Genomic DNA, 16327 nt, shown 5'->3' with positions numbered 1-16327 from the left:
ACACCGATTTGGACCGTTCAGTTGTTGTCGTAAGAGAACATTACGTGCAAAATTTCAGCGAATCGGACAAAATTTGCTGCTTTCAGGGGCTCAAGAAGTCAAATCGGTAGATCGGCTTATATGGTAGCTTTAGCTAAATCTAAACATATATAGCTCATTTGCAGTTCCCAACGACCAACATCAAAATTAAGTATCCGGACAAAATTTCAAGCGGCTAGCTTTACGCGTTCGACTGCTATCATGATTTTGACAGGCGGATCAGAGCGTCGAGACGATCAAGAATATATAGTTTATGGGGTCTTAAACGAATCGATGTTACAGACGGAATGACTGAATTGGTGTACCCCCATCGTGTGGTGGATGGGGGTACACCGATCGCGAGATCGGTCTCTACGGCAGCTCTATTCAAATATAAACCGATGTGATCATATTAAACGCGGATGTCGAATTGCCTAACATAGCTCACTGTGCCAAATTTCAGCGAAATTGGTTAATAATTGCTGCTTTTATAAGCCCAAGGACCAATATCAAGAGTTCGGTATATATGGCAGCTATGCCCAAATATAAACTGATCTGAACGGATGTCGAGAAGCCTAATATAGATCATTGTGTCAAATTTCAGCGAACTCGGATAATAAATGCGCCTTTTATAGGCAAAAGGTTTTAAATCGGGAGCCCTATTGAGCATGGTTATTGAAGAGCACAACACACCTCACTGTGTCTAATTTCAACGATATTGGACAATAAATGCTCCTTTTATTTGGGTCCACAACCTTAAACCAAACGCAAATTCTTTAATTTGGAATTGCAACAAAATACACTTGTTCGTTTTTATACCCACCACCAAAGGATGGGGGTATACTATTCTAGTCAAATCCGATTGTTACACCTCCAAATATTAGTCTAAGACCCCATCAAGTATATATATATTTTTGATCGTCTCAACGTTTTGAGTCGATCTAGACATTTCCGTCCGTCCAAATTATAGGGTCATGACCTTAGAAAGAGAATCGGTCTATATGACAGATATATCCAAATCTGAACCGATTTGAGCCAAATTGGAGAAAAATATCGAGAGACCTAACATAACTCTTTGTCCCAAATTTCGGCGACATTGGACAATAAATGCAATTTTTATGGGCCCAGGAACCTAAATCGAGAGATCGGTCTCTTTGGCAGCTATATCCAAATCTGGCCCGACCTGGGCCAAATTGAAAGACGATGTCGAAAGGCCTAACACATCTCACTCTCCCAAACTTCAGCAAAATCGGATAATAAATGTGGTTTTTATGGGCATAAGACCCTAAATTGGGGGATTGGTCTATATGAGGTCTATATCAATATAGTCCGATATAGCCCATCTTCAAACTCAACCTGCTTATGGACGAAAAAAGAATTTGTGCAATGTTTCAGCTCAATATCTCTATTTTTATATAATGCGGGTAATAAATGCGGCTTTTATGGGCCTAAGACCCTAAATCGGAGGATCGGTCTATATGGCAGCTTTAGCCAAATCTGGACCGATCTGGGCAATTTTATCGATTCAAATAAAGATTTAATTAATTATTCTAAATTTTATGTGTTTTGTTTTGAAAAACTTTCCTATAGTTCTTAAAAATTATCATCCTTTTTTTTCACAGATGCTTCTTATTGAGAAGGCTCACAGATGTTAGGCACTATATAGACGGGCCGTAGGCTCGAAATGGGGCCTGAATCCAAGGATAGTCCACTGGCTCTACAGGAGTGTGATTAGACCAATACTTACTTACGCCTCAGTAGTTTGGTGGACTGCTATGGAGAAAAAGTGCAACATAAGGACCATACAACAGGTTCAGAGAACATGTTGTCTTGGCATAGGCGGAGCGATGAGGACCACGCCCACTAGAGAACTGGAGACTATTCTAGATATTGGACCCATTGACATACAGATTAGGTGTGAGGCAGCCACTACGACTATGAGACTTAAGGCGATGGGAGAATGGATTGAGGATGGGAGCTCATACCATCGCGGTATAATCGAGGCGACGATAGGAAACCTGGAAGGAAGTGGAGAGGTTACCGATCGGATACCTGAAATGAACCTTGGATTGACGGAATCCTAGTATTGCCATCTGGAAGATCATGTTATACGGATGGATCAAAGCTAGAGGACAGATTGGGCCGGGGGGTTTACATTGAAAACCCAGGGACTGACATTTTTTTTAGACCCGGCTTTCGCCTGACCATAACACGGTCCTGCTGGCGGAGATCCGGGCGATCACGGAATGCGTGAAGTGGTGTGGTGCTAACGCGAGGACGTTGAGGCTGGACATCTTTGCCGACAGTAAAATTGCCATAAGGGCAATAACAACCAGGACGGTAAGGTCACGAACAGTCTTGCAGTGTAAGAAGGAGATTAACGCCTTCTCTGAGGATGGCAAAATACGTATCGTTTGGGTGCCGGGCCATAACAGGGTAAGGGGAAATGAAAGGGCAGACGATTTGGCGGTAAAGGCCAGAGGACTGCCGTCAATAAACTTGGTTAACCCGAAGCTTTTCGGTTCGACGCAGTCCGAGTTAAGGGAGTGGGCGACAAATGCGTATGCAACATTGTGGAACAGCAAAACAGTCGGTAGGACGGCGAAAATATTATGGGGAGATCTAGATCGTGAGAAGACGAGGCTATTACTGAAAGGAAGCAAGAAGGAGGTCAGTATATCTATTGGTATCATAACGGGACACGTAGGACTATGAGCTCACTTATTGGCATTGAAAACAATTAAGGATTTTGTAAGTAGCACAGAATTCCTAACTTAAAATTTTCTTTTTAGAGGTTACTTTATAGTTTTTAGAGCGCACAACAAGCATATTACTGGCTTAGGTGTATGTCCGTAGTGGCATGGGGCAGATTAATATCTGCACCCTCTTTTCAACCTAACCTAACCTATTTCTTATTTATGTAGGTCTATGGGAATTGCAAATGTAACATATCAATTTAAATTCGTATATAACTCCCATATAAAGTGGTCAATCAATCTAACTTCCTGCAGCCTTAATTTTGGTCCGATCTTTACAAATTTATATGTAGCTTCCATATATATCTTTCATCCGATATGGCCTTTTAAGACTGTAGTAGCCACAATTTAGGTTCGCCCTTTACTAAATTTAGCACGATATGTTTTATTTGACGTACTAATGCGTGTGCAAAACTTCATAGAAATTAGTTCAAATTTAGATATAGCATATAGAATATATCTTTTATCCAATACGTATTATCGTCGCAAAATTCTAAGACGATTTAACGATGTCTATCCGTCTGTCCGTCCGTTTGTAATAATAATTCTACAGCCTTCAAAAATTACGATATCGGGCTGAAATTTAGCACAGATACGTCTTTTAGATGCACGCTGGTTAAGTTCTTGAACGAGCCATATGGGCCGATCTGCCGATAAAAAGTCTAAGGCCCATAAATGCTTAATTTTTTATCCGATTTCGCTGAAATTTAAAACACTGATTAGATATATTTCAGATCGGACTTTATTTGTATACAGCTGGCATAGAAGCTATGAAATGAGCTATGAAGCCCATAAAATCTTTATTTAATGTCCGATTTCGCTGAAATTTAAAACAGTGAGTTATGTTAAAGATCTGGACATCTGACATAAATATATTTCAGATCGGACTTTATTTGTATATAGCTGACATATAGACCGACCTCCCGATAAAGGGTCTGAAGCCCATAAAAGCTTTATTTAATACCCCATTTCGCTGAAATTTGAAACTGGGAGTTGTTTTGATCCTCCTGATAGCCACCCTTAATATGGTTCAGATCCGACTGTGTTTTGATATACTTGTCATATAGACCGCTCTGCCGTTTAAGGGTCTGTTTTTATAAAAAAAAAACAAGTAAAAGCGTGCTAAGTTCGGCCGGGCCGAATCTTATATACCCTCCACCATGGATCGCATTTGTCGAGTTCTTTTCCCGGCATCTCTTCTTAGGCAAAAAAGAATATAAGAAAAGAGTTGCTCTGCTATTAAAACGATATCAAGATATGGTCCGGTTCGGACCACAATTAAATTATATGTTGGAGATCTGTGTAAAATTCAGCCAATTCGTATAAGAATTGCGCCTATTGGGGCTCACGAAGTTAAATAGAGAGAACGATTTATATGGGATCTATATCGGGCTATAGACCGATTCAGACCATAATAAACACGTTTTTTGATGGTAATGAGAGGATCCGTCATACAAAATTTCAGGCATATCGGATAATAATTGCGACCTCTAGGGGTCAAGAAGTCAAGACCCAAGATCGGCTTATATGGCAGCTATATCAGGTTATGGACCGATTTGAACTATACTTGGCACAGTTGTTGGATATAATAGCAAAACACGTCGTGCAAAATTTCATTCTGATCGGATAAGAATTGCGCACTCTAGAGGCTCAAGAAGTCAAGACCCAAGATCGGTTTATATGGCAGCTATATCAAAACATGGAGCGATATGGCCCATATACAGTACCAACCGACCTACACTAATAAGAAGTATTTGTGTAAATTTCAAGCGGCTAGCTTTACTCCTTCGGAAGTTAGCGTGCTTTCGACAGACAGACGGACGGACGGACAGACGGTCGGACATGGCTAGATCGACGTAAAATGTCGCGACGATCAAGAATATATATACTTTATGGGGTCTCAGACGAATATTTCGAGTAGTTACAAACAGAGTGACAAAATTAGTGTACCCCCCATCTTATGGTGGAGGGTATAATATAATGGAGACCAGCCCCTATTAAGGGTTTTAATAAAAGGATGATTATTATATCCTTGTTTAATTTGATCTAGATCGGTCCAGATTTGGTTGCAGGTGCCATATAGAACGCTCTCGATTTAAAGTCTTGGCTTGGTTCAAATTTGACGCAGTGACTTATGTTAGGCTTTTCGACACCCGTGTCCTATATGCTTCAGAACGCTTAATATTTGGATATAGCTGCCAGAAAGACCAACATTTTGTTTTACAAAATTGAGCAATGACTTATATTTATTAGACCACTGAGTGGCCGAGCTGAATTTGGGTGCATTATTTATCCAATTGTCACCGATATCTGACGAAGGCGGTGGGTATCGAAAGTTCGGCCCGGCCGAATTTAATGCCTTTTTACTTGCTTAATGTTTTAAGTACCAATTGATCGTTAGTTTAATCAAATTGTAATTCTTGCTGAATCGGTTTTTTACTGTCTGAGTCTCATGCACCAAAAAAGAGGTAGTAATTTATTTTTATGAAAAATAATATGTACAAAATATTTCACACTTTACATAAAACTGCAGCAAAACAGTTAAAAGTAGTTTTTGTTTGTTTCTGTTTTGTTATGTGGTATAGGCATAATTTTTGCGCAACTCCAATTAATGGACATTTAACTATGAATTTCATAGTGCAGCATATATTAATATTTTAAAGTTATGGTTTCCGCACTTTTTTTGGTTTTGGTCCAAACGAGAATTGTAGCAAATTATTTGACAATAGCAAATAAATGATACGTCAATCAAGAGTAATCGCCAAAATCAATTGAATTGTATTAAATTTGAGAAAAAAAAACAAATATTTCATACAATCTAAAAAAAATTCCATGAACAACATAAAGTCTCGTGTTGCCATATTTGTTTGCTTTTCAATAAAACACTGAGCAAAGAGAATTTTTTACTACGATTTTTTGTTCTGCAACAGGAATAGGTTTTCTTTTTTGACGAATGCTTGCCAATGAATTTAAATAAAATATTTTCATCTAAAGCAAAGGAAAACAAACAAAGGATGCTGCTAAAACAATAGAACAACAATCAAACAATTTAACTTTAAAAATACAAGCCCTCCCAATGGGTATGGGTGATCGGGAAAGAGGTATATCAGTGAAAAGAATGCAAGCAAAGCGATTTTTTTAACATATACAAGTCTATGTTTTATAGTTCTAAAAAACACAAAAGTATTTATGCATATATGTGTGTATGCAGATATTCATTGATAAATATTTTATATAACAATATTGCATTTTGAGTTTGTTGTTATTCGTTACCACATTTTATTTTAATCCATGGCATGCAATGAAAACCAATACAAATACTAAAATTTTTTATACCCACCACCGAAGGATGGGGGTATATTCATTTTGTCATTCCGTTGCAACACATCGAAATATCCATTTCCGACCCTATAAAGTATATATATTCTTGATCAGCGTAAAAATCTAAGACGATCTAGGCATGTCCGTCCGTCTGTCCGTCTGTCTGTTGAAATCACGCTACAGTCTTTAAAAATTGAGATATTGAGCTGAAATTTTGCACAGATTCTTTTTTTGTCCATAAGCAGGTTAAGTTCGAAGATGGGCTATATCAGACTATATCTTCATATAGCCCCCATATAGACCGATCCGCCGATTTAGGGTCTTAGGCCCATAAAAGCCACATTTATTATCCGATTTTGCTGAAATTCGGGACAGTGAGTTTTGTTAGGCCCTTCGACTTCCTTCGTCAATTTGGCTCAGATCGGTCCATATTTGGATATAGCTGCCATATAGACCGACCCTCCGATTTAGGGTCTAAGGGCCATAAAAGCCACATCTTTTATCCGATTCCACTGAAATTCGGGACAGTAAGTTGTGTTAGGCCCTTCGACATCCTTTGTCAATTTGGCCCAGATCGGTTCAGATTTGGATATAGCTGCCATATAGACCGATCCTCCGATTTATGGTGTTAGGCCCATAAAAGCCACATTTATTACCCGATTTTGCTGAAATTTGGGACAGTGAGTTGCGTTAGGCCCCTCGACATCTTTCTTCAATTTGGCTCAGATCGGTTCAGATTTGGATATAGCTGCCATATAGACCAATCCTCCGATTTAGGATCTTTGGCCCATAAAAGCCACATCTTATATCCGATTCCACTGAAATTCGGGACAGTGAGTTGTGTTAGGCCCTTAGACAATCTTTGTCAATTTGGCCCTGATCGGTTCAGATTTTGATATAGCTGCCATATAGACCGATCCTCCGATTTATGGTGTTAGGCCCATAAAAGCCGCATTTATTACCCGATTTTGCTGAAATTTGGGACAGTGAGTTGCGTTAGGCCACTCGACATCTTTCTTCAATTTGGTCCAGATCGGTTCAGATTTGGATATAGCTGCTATATAGACCGATTTCTTGATTTAAGGTTTTGGGCCCATAAAATGCTCATTATTGTCCATGTCGCCGAAATTTGGGACAGTGAGTTAAGTTAAGCTCCTTTACATACATCTGCAATATCGCACAGATCGGTCCAAATTTAGATATAGCTGCCATTTAGACCGATATCTAGGTTTTAGGTTTTGAGGCCATAAAGACGCATTTATTGTCCGATGTCGCTGAAATTTGAGACAGTGAGTTTAGTTAGGCTCTTCGACGTCCTTCTTCAATTTTGCTCAGATCGATCCAGATTTGAATATAGCTGCCATGTAGACCGATCTCTCGATTTAAAGTCTTTGCCCCATCAAAAGCGCATTTATAATCCAATTTCACTGAAATTTTACATAGTAACTTATGTTAGGCTTTTCAACATCCGTGTCGTATATGGTTCAGATCGGTTAATTTTTAGATATAGCTACTGTACTTATTAGTATGTGGTCCAAATTGGAACATGTTTTGATATAACTGATATGGGTCATAAGGTATGAAATTTTCACCGAATTTTGATGATTTTCACCACCGAGGTGGTGGGTATCCAAAGTTCGGCCCGGCCGAACTTAACGCCTTTTTACTTGTTCTCTTTGATGTGAACGCATACAATATTCAGCTACCCCCTAAAGTATGCCATAGTTAAAAAACAGACTGCTACTCTCTTTCTCATATACACACACACACACACACAACGAGTATACGATAAAACAACATATAAACAGTAGCTGCCACAAATTTCATAAACAAAAACTTGGGCAAAAATAAAGCATCCTCCAAATATTACACAACGGCCACAAATTTCTATATGGGAGAGTGATGGAAGCATAGCGCAAAAATTTCCTTTTTAAAATAGTAAACCAATAACAGTTGCTGCTTTTAAGTAAAACAAGTAAGAGAGTGTTAAGTTCGGACGGGTCGAATCTTTGAAACCCACCACCATGGATTCTGCTTAAAATTGACACAAAATAAAATTAGTTGACAGGCATAATTTTACTCTAAGTACCAAATTTCTGTCAAACCAGGCAAAAAAGAAGGCTTGTAAGAACCAAACAAGGATAATCCGAAAGACCGGTTTTTATAGGAGCTATATCAGGTTATATACCGATGTGGACCATACTTGGGACAGTTGTTGGAAGTAATAACAGAACACTATCTGCAAAATGTTAGCTGAATCGGACAAAAATTGCGGCTTGCAAGGCCTCAAGAAGTCAAATTGGCAGATCGGTTTATATGGGAGCTTTATTAAAGTTTTAGCCGATATGGCCCATTGGCAATCCCCAACGACCTACAAAGTATCTGTGCAAAAATTGAAGGGGGTAGATCTTCGCGTTCGACCGCTATCGTGATTTCTACAGACGGCCGGACGGACATGGCTAGATCAGAGGGTCGAGACGATCCAGAATATATATATACCTTATGGGCTCCCATATCAATATTTCGAGGTGTTACAAACGGAATGACTAGATTTGTTACCCCCATCCTATGGTGGTGGGTATGAAAAATTTGTAATTACACAAACACAAAGAATTTTGACAGTACATTCCCAAAGAACAGGCTCACAAAAGAAAATTATTTTTAACCCCATAAAAAATGCATGCAAAAAACAAATAAGTACGGGCCAAAGTCGTGCGAAGCCGACCTTTTCATACCCTACACCACTTTGGATATGCATGCTAAGACGTCGAATTTAAAATTTTTTTAAAATTTGATATGTCAAATTTCGATCAAAATCCGGTTCCGTAAGAATCATGGAGTACATCGTTGTTCAAATTTTGAAAAGCCTTTAAAGTGAAAATCGGGAGATGAATATATATGGGAGGTATATCTAAAATCACCGGAGGGTTCGAATCCTGGCGAGACCATCAGATGGTTTTCGGTGGTTTTCACCTACTAATGCTGGCAACATTTGTGAGGTGCTATGCCATGAAAAACTTGTTTCCAAAGAAGTGTTACACTGCGGTAAGTCGTTCGGACTCGGCTATATCATTGAGCTTAAACTTGAATCCGACTGCACTCACTGATATGTGAGAAGTTTGCCCCTGTTCCTCAGTGGGATGTTCATGGGCAAAATTTGTATTTTTATACCCTCCACCATAAGATGGGGGGTATACTAATTTCGTCATTCTGATTGTAACTACTCGAAATATTCGTCTGAGACCCTATAAAGTATATATATTCTTGATCGTCCTGAAATTTTATGCCGATCTAGCCATGTCCGTACGCCTGTCTGTCCGTCCGTCCGTCTGTCTGTCGAAAGCACGCTAACTTCCGAAGGAGTAAAGATAGCCGCTTGAAATTTTGCACAAATACTTCTTATTAGTGTATATCGGTTGGTATTGTAAATGGGCCATATAAGTTCATGTTTTGATATAGCTGCCATATCAACCGATCTTGGGTCTTGACTTCTTGAGCCTCTAGAGTGCGCAATTCTTAACCGATCGGGATGAAATTTTGCACGACGTGTTTTGTTATAATATCCAACAACTGTGCTAAGTATGGTTCAAATCGGTCCATAACCTGATATAGCTGTCATATAAGCCGATCTTGGGTCTTGACTTCTTGAGTCTCTAGAGGACGCAATTCTTATACGATTTGAATGAATTTTTGCACGAAGTATTTTGTTATGATATCCAGCAACTGTGCCTAGTATGGTTTAAATCGGTCCTTAACCTGATATAGCTGTCATACAAACAGTCTGGGGACTTGACTTCTTGAGCTTCTAGAGGGCGCAATTCCTATCCGATTTGTCTGAAATTTTGCATCACGTATTTTATTCTTACTTTCAATAACTGTGTTAAATAAGGTTTAAATTGGTTCATAAGCTGATATAGCTGCCATATAAACCGATCTGCGATGTTCTGTTACTACTTCCAACCACTAACAACTACAGCCAAAATCAGTCTACAACTTGATATAGCTCCCATGTAAACCGGTGTCTCGATCATCCTTGTTCGGTTTCTAGAAGCTTTTATATTTGGTGGTTTGATAGAAGTTTGGTAAAATGTCAAAATGTCGCGACGATCAAGAATATATATACTTTATGGGGTCTCAGACGAATATTTCGAGTAGTTACAAACAGAATGACGAAATTAGTTTACCCCCCATCTTATTGTGGAGGGTATAAAAATCAATTTGTGTTTGCTTGTAGGTTTGTTTGATTGTTTCTTTGCTTGTGTGTTCCTTATAGTCTCAGAAACGGCTGAACCGATTTTCTTGAAATTTTCACAGATGGTGCATAATGATCCCGTGGTAAAAATAAGGTACTACATTTTTTGATATCTGAAGTGGGGCGGACCTTCCCCCTTACCCTAATTTTCATAAACGCCAGATCTCGGATATGGGTGGTACGATTTAAGCGAAATTTTGTGTGCTCTCTTATAGTAACCTACAAACAAAAATATGGTATTAAAATTTTGGATGGGGTAAAAAAGGGGGCGCCCACCCCAAAACCTACCAAATATATGTATACACCAATAACAACAATATGGGGCTCAAATGTTATTTAAGATTAGAAAACGTACCTAATATCAAATTGTCGAACCAAGCGTTTGGGGAACCACCTCAACCCCCAAAACACCCCTAAATCGGACATATTTACCGACCATGTCAATTTGGGACTCAAATGAAAGGTATTTGCGAGTAAAATACGAATCTGATATCTAAATTTGGGACAAAGTTTCTGGGGGTCCACCCCTTACCCAAAACACCTCCCGAACAGGACTTATTCACTGACCATGGCAGGATGGGGCTTAAATAAAAGGTACTTGAGTGTAGAACACGAATATGATATCCAGATGTGGTACCAAGTGTTTGGGGACCACCCCAACCTCCAAAACACCCCCAAATCGGTCAAATTTACGACCATAACAATATGGGGCTCAAATGAAAGGTCATTGGAAGTTAAGAACGAATCTGATATCAATATTCGGCAAAAGTGTCTATGGTGCCACCCCATCCCCAATACACCACCCAAATAGGAAGTATTTACTGAACATTGTAATATGAAGCTCAAATAATAGGTTTTTTAGAGTAGAAGACGAATCTGATATACCCCCCCATACCCCACACCGGTCATGTTTGCCGACTATGGAAAAACAGGACTCAAATGAAAGGCATTTGTGAGTAGACCACGAATCTGATATCAACATTCGGGACCAACTGTCTAGGGGTCCCGAATACTCAAAAAGGACGTATTTGATCACCAAGAAAATTTGGGTCTTCAAGAGAGTGGAGCTCGATATTCATAGTTTTTAGGGCCCATACCCCAAAACCAAACCTGGCTTTTGCAAATAGGGATTTAAATGATTGGTATTTAAGATTAGAAAACAAATTTGATATTCAATTTTGGGGCAATTGGCAATATGGGGTTCAAATAAATGATATATGTATTTCATCACCCCTTCCCCAAAACAACCCCCAAAGGGTAAAAATTTTTCGACCATGCCAATATGTGGCTCAAATAAACGGGACGCCTCATTGTGTAAACTCCCATTAAACCAATGGCAATATGGGGTTTAAGTAAATGGTCTTTGAGAGATGAGCACGATGCTGATATCTTTTCAGGGCCAAGTGTCTGGGGGACCACCTCACCCCCGAAAACACCCCTAAATCAGACATTATGAGAATTTCGGGCTAAAATAAAGTATTTTAGGAATGGAGTACACCTAACATCCAAACTTTAATTCGTAGACCAATAAAGATCATATGGGATTTAGATAAAGGCACTTATATTGTTAAACTGTTAGTCAACCGATATTCTATTTTCGTAGCATGGTATTTCACTAAAAACTCTTCAATTGTTGAAAAAAATTTTTCAAAGGAAAATTTTGCTACGGTTCAGCTAGTGTATTATAAACGGAAGTTACCATAAGCTCTTATTCTATGGTAAAGGCTTCAGAAAAAATTAAATATGGAAAATAATAAATATAAAATATTTGTTGATACTGACCACATATGTTGCATGTTGTTCAGTTTCCGCAAAAGTTATGTCGCAACAGCAGGCAAAACAAAAAATGCAAATAACGAATGTATAAAAAGGTACAGAGGGAAAGAAATCCAAAAATAAAGACGGCTATGAAACGGCATGAAAAAACGCCAACTCTAGAATACAGTAGGAAATTAAGATGTACATGAAAACAAGTAAAAACGTGCCAAGTTCCAAGTTTCAAACGTGCCAAATTTCAAACGTGTCAACCCACCACCCTGTGTTCTGTTAAAAATGTATACAAAATTAATTTAGTTGCAGAGCATAATTTTATTCTACACTAGCCGAACCGGGCCCGCTCCGCAGCGCCTCCTTTAACTCTCTTATATCTCTTTAGGGTGGGGACACTTCGCCCTGAATGCGGATATTGAATTCATGCCATTGTAGCCTATGACGCCTAACGCATTCGAATCCTGGCGAGAACATCGGACAAAGCGGTGTTTATTCCCTCTTAATGTTGGCGACATTTGCGAGGTGCAATGCCATGCATGGTCATATAAAAAATTTTCCCCAAAGAGGTGTCGCACTGCGGGACCCCGTTCGGACTCGGCTATAAAAAAGTCCCTTGTCGTTGACTTTAAACTTGAATTGGAAATTGGAATTGATGTGTGAGAATTTGCCCCTTCTCGGTTCCTGGTGGTAATGTTCTTCCTTAGGGTAATGTTCTCATTGGGGGAGGGAGGGCACCTCAGACATTTGGACTCAAATATGGATATCAAATTCGTGCTGCACTTCCAAATCCCTTTAATTTGAGCCCCATATTTCCATGGCCGGTAAATATGAACCGTTTGGAGGCTGTTTTGGGGTTGGGCCGGCCACCGACACTTTGCATTGACATTAGATATCAAATTCTTTCTTTATTCCCAACGGAAATGAAGTTCAGTTTAGGGGCTGCTTTAGGGCGTACCCCAAAACACTTGGCTCCAAAATTGGATATCAAATTAGTTTTCTACTCTCAAATACCGTTACAATATTGTCTTAATGGGTCAAATAACCCATTTGACGTATATTTGGGTAAAAAAGCGCCACCTACACTTCGTCGCAAATTTTAGTGCCATGTTCGTAATCTACTCCGTTATAACTGTCATTCCAGTCCCACACAGCCATGATCGGCTAATATGACTATTTGGATGTATTTGTGGATGGACGACCTCTCATTACATGGACCTAATATTTTATGCCATATTTGTAATCTACTGCCTAATACTTTCATTTGAGTCCCATATTGACATGAACTTAGAATATATCTGTTGAGAGAAGTTTCTAGGTTGGGCGGGCAATTAGCTCGCTGGCGACTTGGACCCAAATTTTAATACCATATTCGTTTTCTGGTCTCCAATACATTTCATTGTATACCCTTATTGTGACCATGGGACCACTTTCGGATATGGGTGGCGTTTTTGTGGTAAAAGGGAGGGTCCGCCTCCAACCGATAACTAAAACTTATATAGCCTATGTTTCCTTCCAGACAAACATACACAATCCATGAAAATTAAAAAAAAAAAAAACAAGAAAAAGCGTGCTAAGTTCGGCCGGGCCGAATCTTATATACCCTCCACCATGGATCGCATTTGTCGAGTTCTTTTCCCGGCATCTCTTCTTACGCAAAAAAGGATATAAGAAAAGAGTTGCTCTGCTATTAAAACGATATCAAAATATGGTCCGGTTCGGACCACAATTAACTATATATGTTGGAGACTAGTGTAAAATTTCAGCCAATTCGTATAAGAATTGCGCCTTGTAGGGGCTCACGAAGTCAAATAGAGAGATCGATTTATATGGGAGCTGTATCGGCCTATAGACCCATTCAGACCATAATAAACACGTATGTTGATGGTCATGAGAGAATCCGTCGTACAAAATTTCAGATCAAGATCCCAGATCAGTCAAGATCCCAGATCGGTTTATATGACAGCTATATCAGGTTATGAACCGATTTGAACCATACTTTGCACAGTTGTTGGATATCATGACAAAACACGTCGTGCGATATTTCATTCCAATCGAATCAGAATTGCGCACTCTAGAGTCTCTAGAAGTCAAGACCCAAGATCGGTTTATATGGCAGCAATATCTGGTTATGGACCGATTTGAACCATACTCGGGACAGTTGTTGGCTATTATAACAAAACACGTGGTGCAAAATTTCATTCTTATCGGATAAGAATTGCGCACTCTAGAGGCTCAAGAAGTCGAGACCCAAGATCGATTTATATGGCAGCTATATAAGGTTATGAACTGATTTGAACCATACTTGGCATAGTTGTTGGATTTTATAACAAAACACGTCGTGCCAAAATCCATTCAAATCGAATAATAATTGCGCCCTCTAGAGGCTCTAGAGGCTCAAGAAGTCAAGACCCAAGATCGGTTTATATGACAGCTATATCAAAACATGGACCGATATGGCCCATTTACAATACCAACCGACCTACACTAATAAGAAGTATTTGTGCAAAATTTCAAGCGGCTAGCTTTACTCCTTCGGAAGTTAGCGTGCTTTCGACAGACAAACGGACGGACGGACGGACAGACAGACGGACAGACATGGATAGATTGACATAAAATGTCACGACGATCAAGAATATATATACTTTATGGGGTCTCAGACGAATATTTCGAGTAGTTACAAACAGAATGACGAAATTAGTATACCCCCCATCTTATGGTGGAGGGTATAAAAACTCATTTCTTTATGAAACATTTGCATTGAAATTTTGCCTTTAGAAAAAATTTAAATGAAATTTTGTCTTTAAAAAAAAATTCGCAAAAATTTAGAAAATATTTCATTAAAATTTATTTAGAAAAAATTTCATAAAAATTATGTACTGAAGAAAAATAGTTTTAAGGTATGATAAAAATGTTGTCATTGTAGAATATTATAAATACAAAAATTTGTCATTTTAAAAAGTTTTACTCAAATTTTGTGTTTAGAATAAAGCTAATTTCATTTTTAGGGTGGATCAGGCCCGAAGGCCTGCCCCACCTGGCTACGTCCCTGGCTGCATATAGACTGATCTCTCGACAAAAGTCTTGGCCCCGTAAAAGCCGCATTTATAATCCGACTTCGCTGAAATTTTACACAGTGACCTATGTTGGGCCTTTCGACATCCGTGTCGTATATGGTTCAGATCGGTCTTTATATGGATATAAAGACTAAAAATACCTTTTCCCCTGATATCAGTCTGAGTTCATTCTACCTCTGTAATCTAAACTTACTTATATATCACACCCCAAAAAAAAACCCCTTTTCGAATGTTTTGCCAAAAGTTTCCTTTCAGTTTTATTAATTTCATATTGCATATTTAAATGGTTTTTTAACAGCAATGCAGTTAAAATTCATGTTCAACATGAATTTATATTAAATGATAAAATAGATTTGAACCCCACTTCACGCCCAAACAATTTCCTATCGGAATGCGAACAATAATTTGAATAACGTTCCTGGATTTATTGAATTTTATTTATTATTTGGTTTTTTTTATTTGTCTTTTGCAGCAGATGCTCGTTTTTCGATTATTTATCGTCTCTGACAATATTTACCATTGCTGTAAATGTTATGCTATGGCTGAGTAAGTGTGAATTTGTTAAAAATATTTGGCGCCTGTTTTTTTTTCTATTTGGTTTAATATGCGTGATGTGTGTATGTGGTGCGGACGCACCCTCACACATTGACAGACAGGAAGTTCAATGTTTGCCAAAAAGCGGAAGCTGTAACGTTAGGCAGTGTAGTGTGAATTTTGTGTTTTTTCTTTCGCGCTTAAAGAAAATGCCAACGATAATGTTTAACCATTTATACCCTACACCACTACTGTAGTGGTCGACCCGAAGAAATCGACCTCCTCCGGCAAACCAGAGTAGTTCTGGCTCAATTACGTTCCGGCAGATGCAGGCGCCTCAATTCTCACAGAGCTAGGATTGATGCCGATGTGCAAGATGTATGTCCAGATTGTAACCAGGGACCGCACGATACACGTCACCTGTTTAACTGCCCGGCCAGACCCACTCGACTCAGACCCTGTGGACGCCCCCCATGTTAGTCGCAGAGTTCCTGGGACTTGACACTCAACAGAATCAAGCAGACGAAAGATAGAAAACAATAAACTGCTACAACAACAACAGGGTATTATAGCTTAGTGAATTTGTTTCTAACCTCAAGAAG

The sequence above is a fragment of the Stomoxys calcitrans genome, chromosome 1 (assembly GCF_963082655.1).
Source record: "Stomoxys calcitrans chromosome 1, idStoCalc2.1, whole genome shotgun sequence".
NCBI classification, from domain to species: domain Eukaryota; kingdom Metazoa; phylum Arthropoda; class Insecta; order Diptera; family Muscidae; genus Stomoxys; species Stomoxys calcitrans.
The sequence above is the reverse complement of the archived record's forward strand: the minus strand, read 5'-3'. Positions refer to the sequence as shown.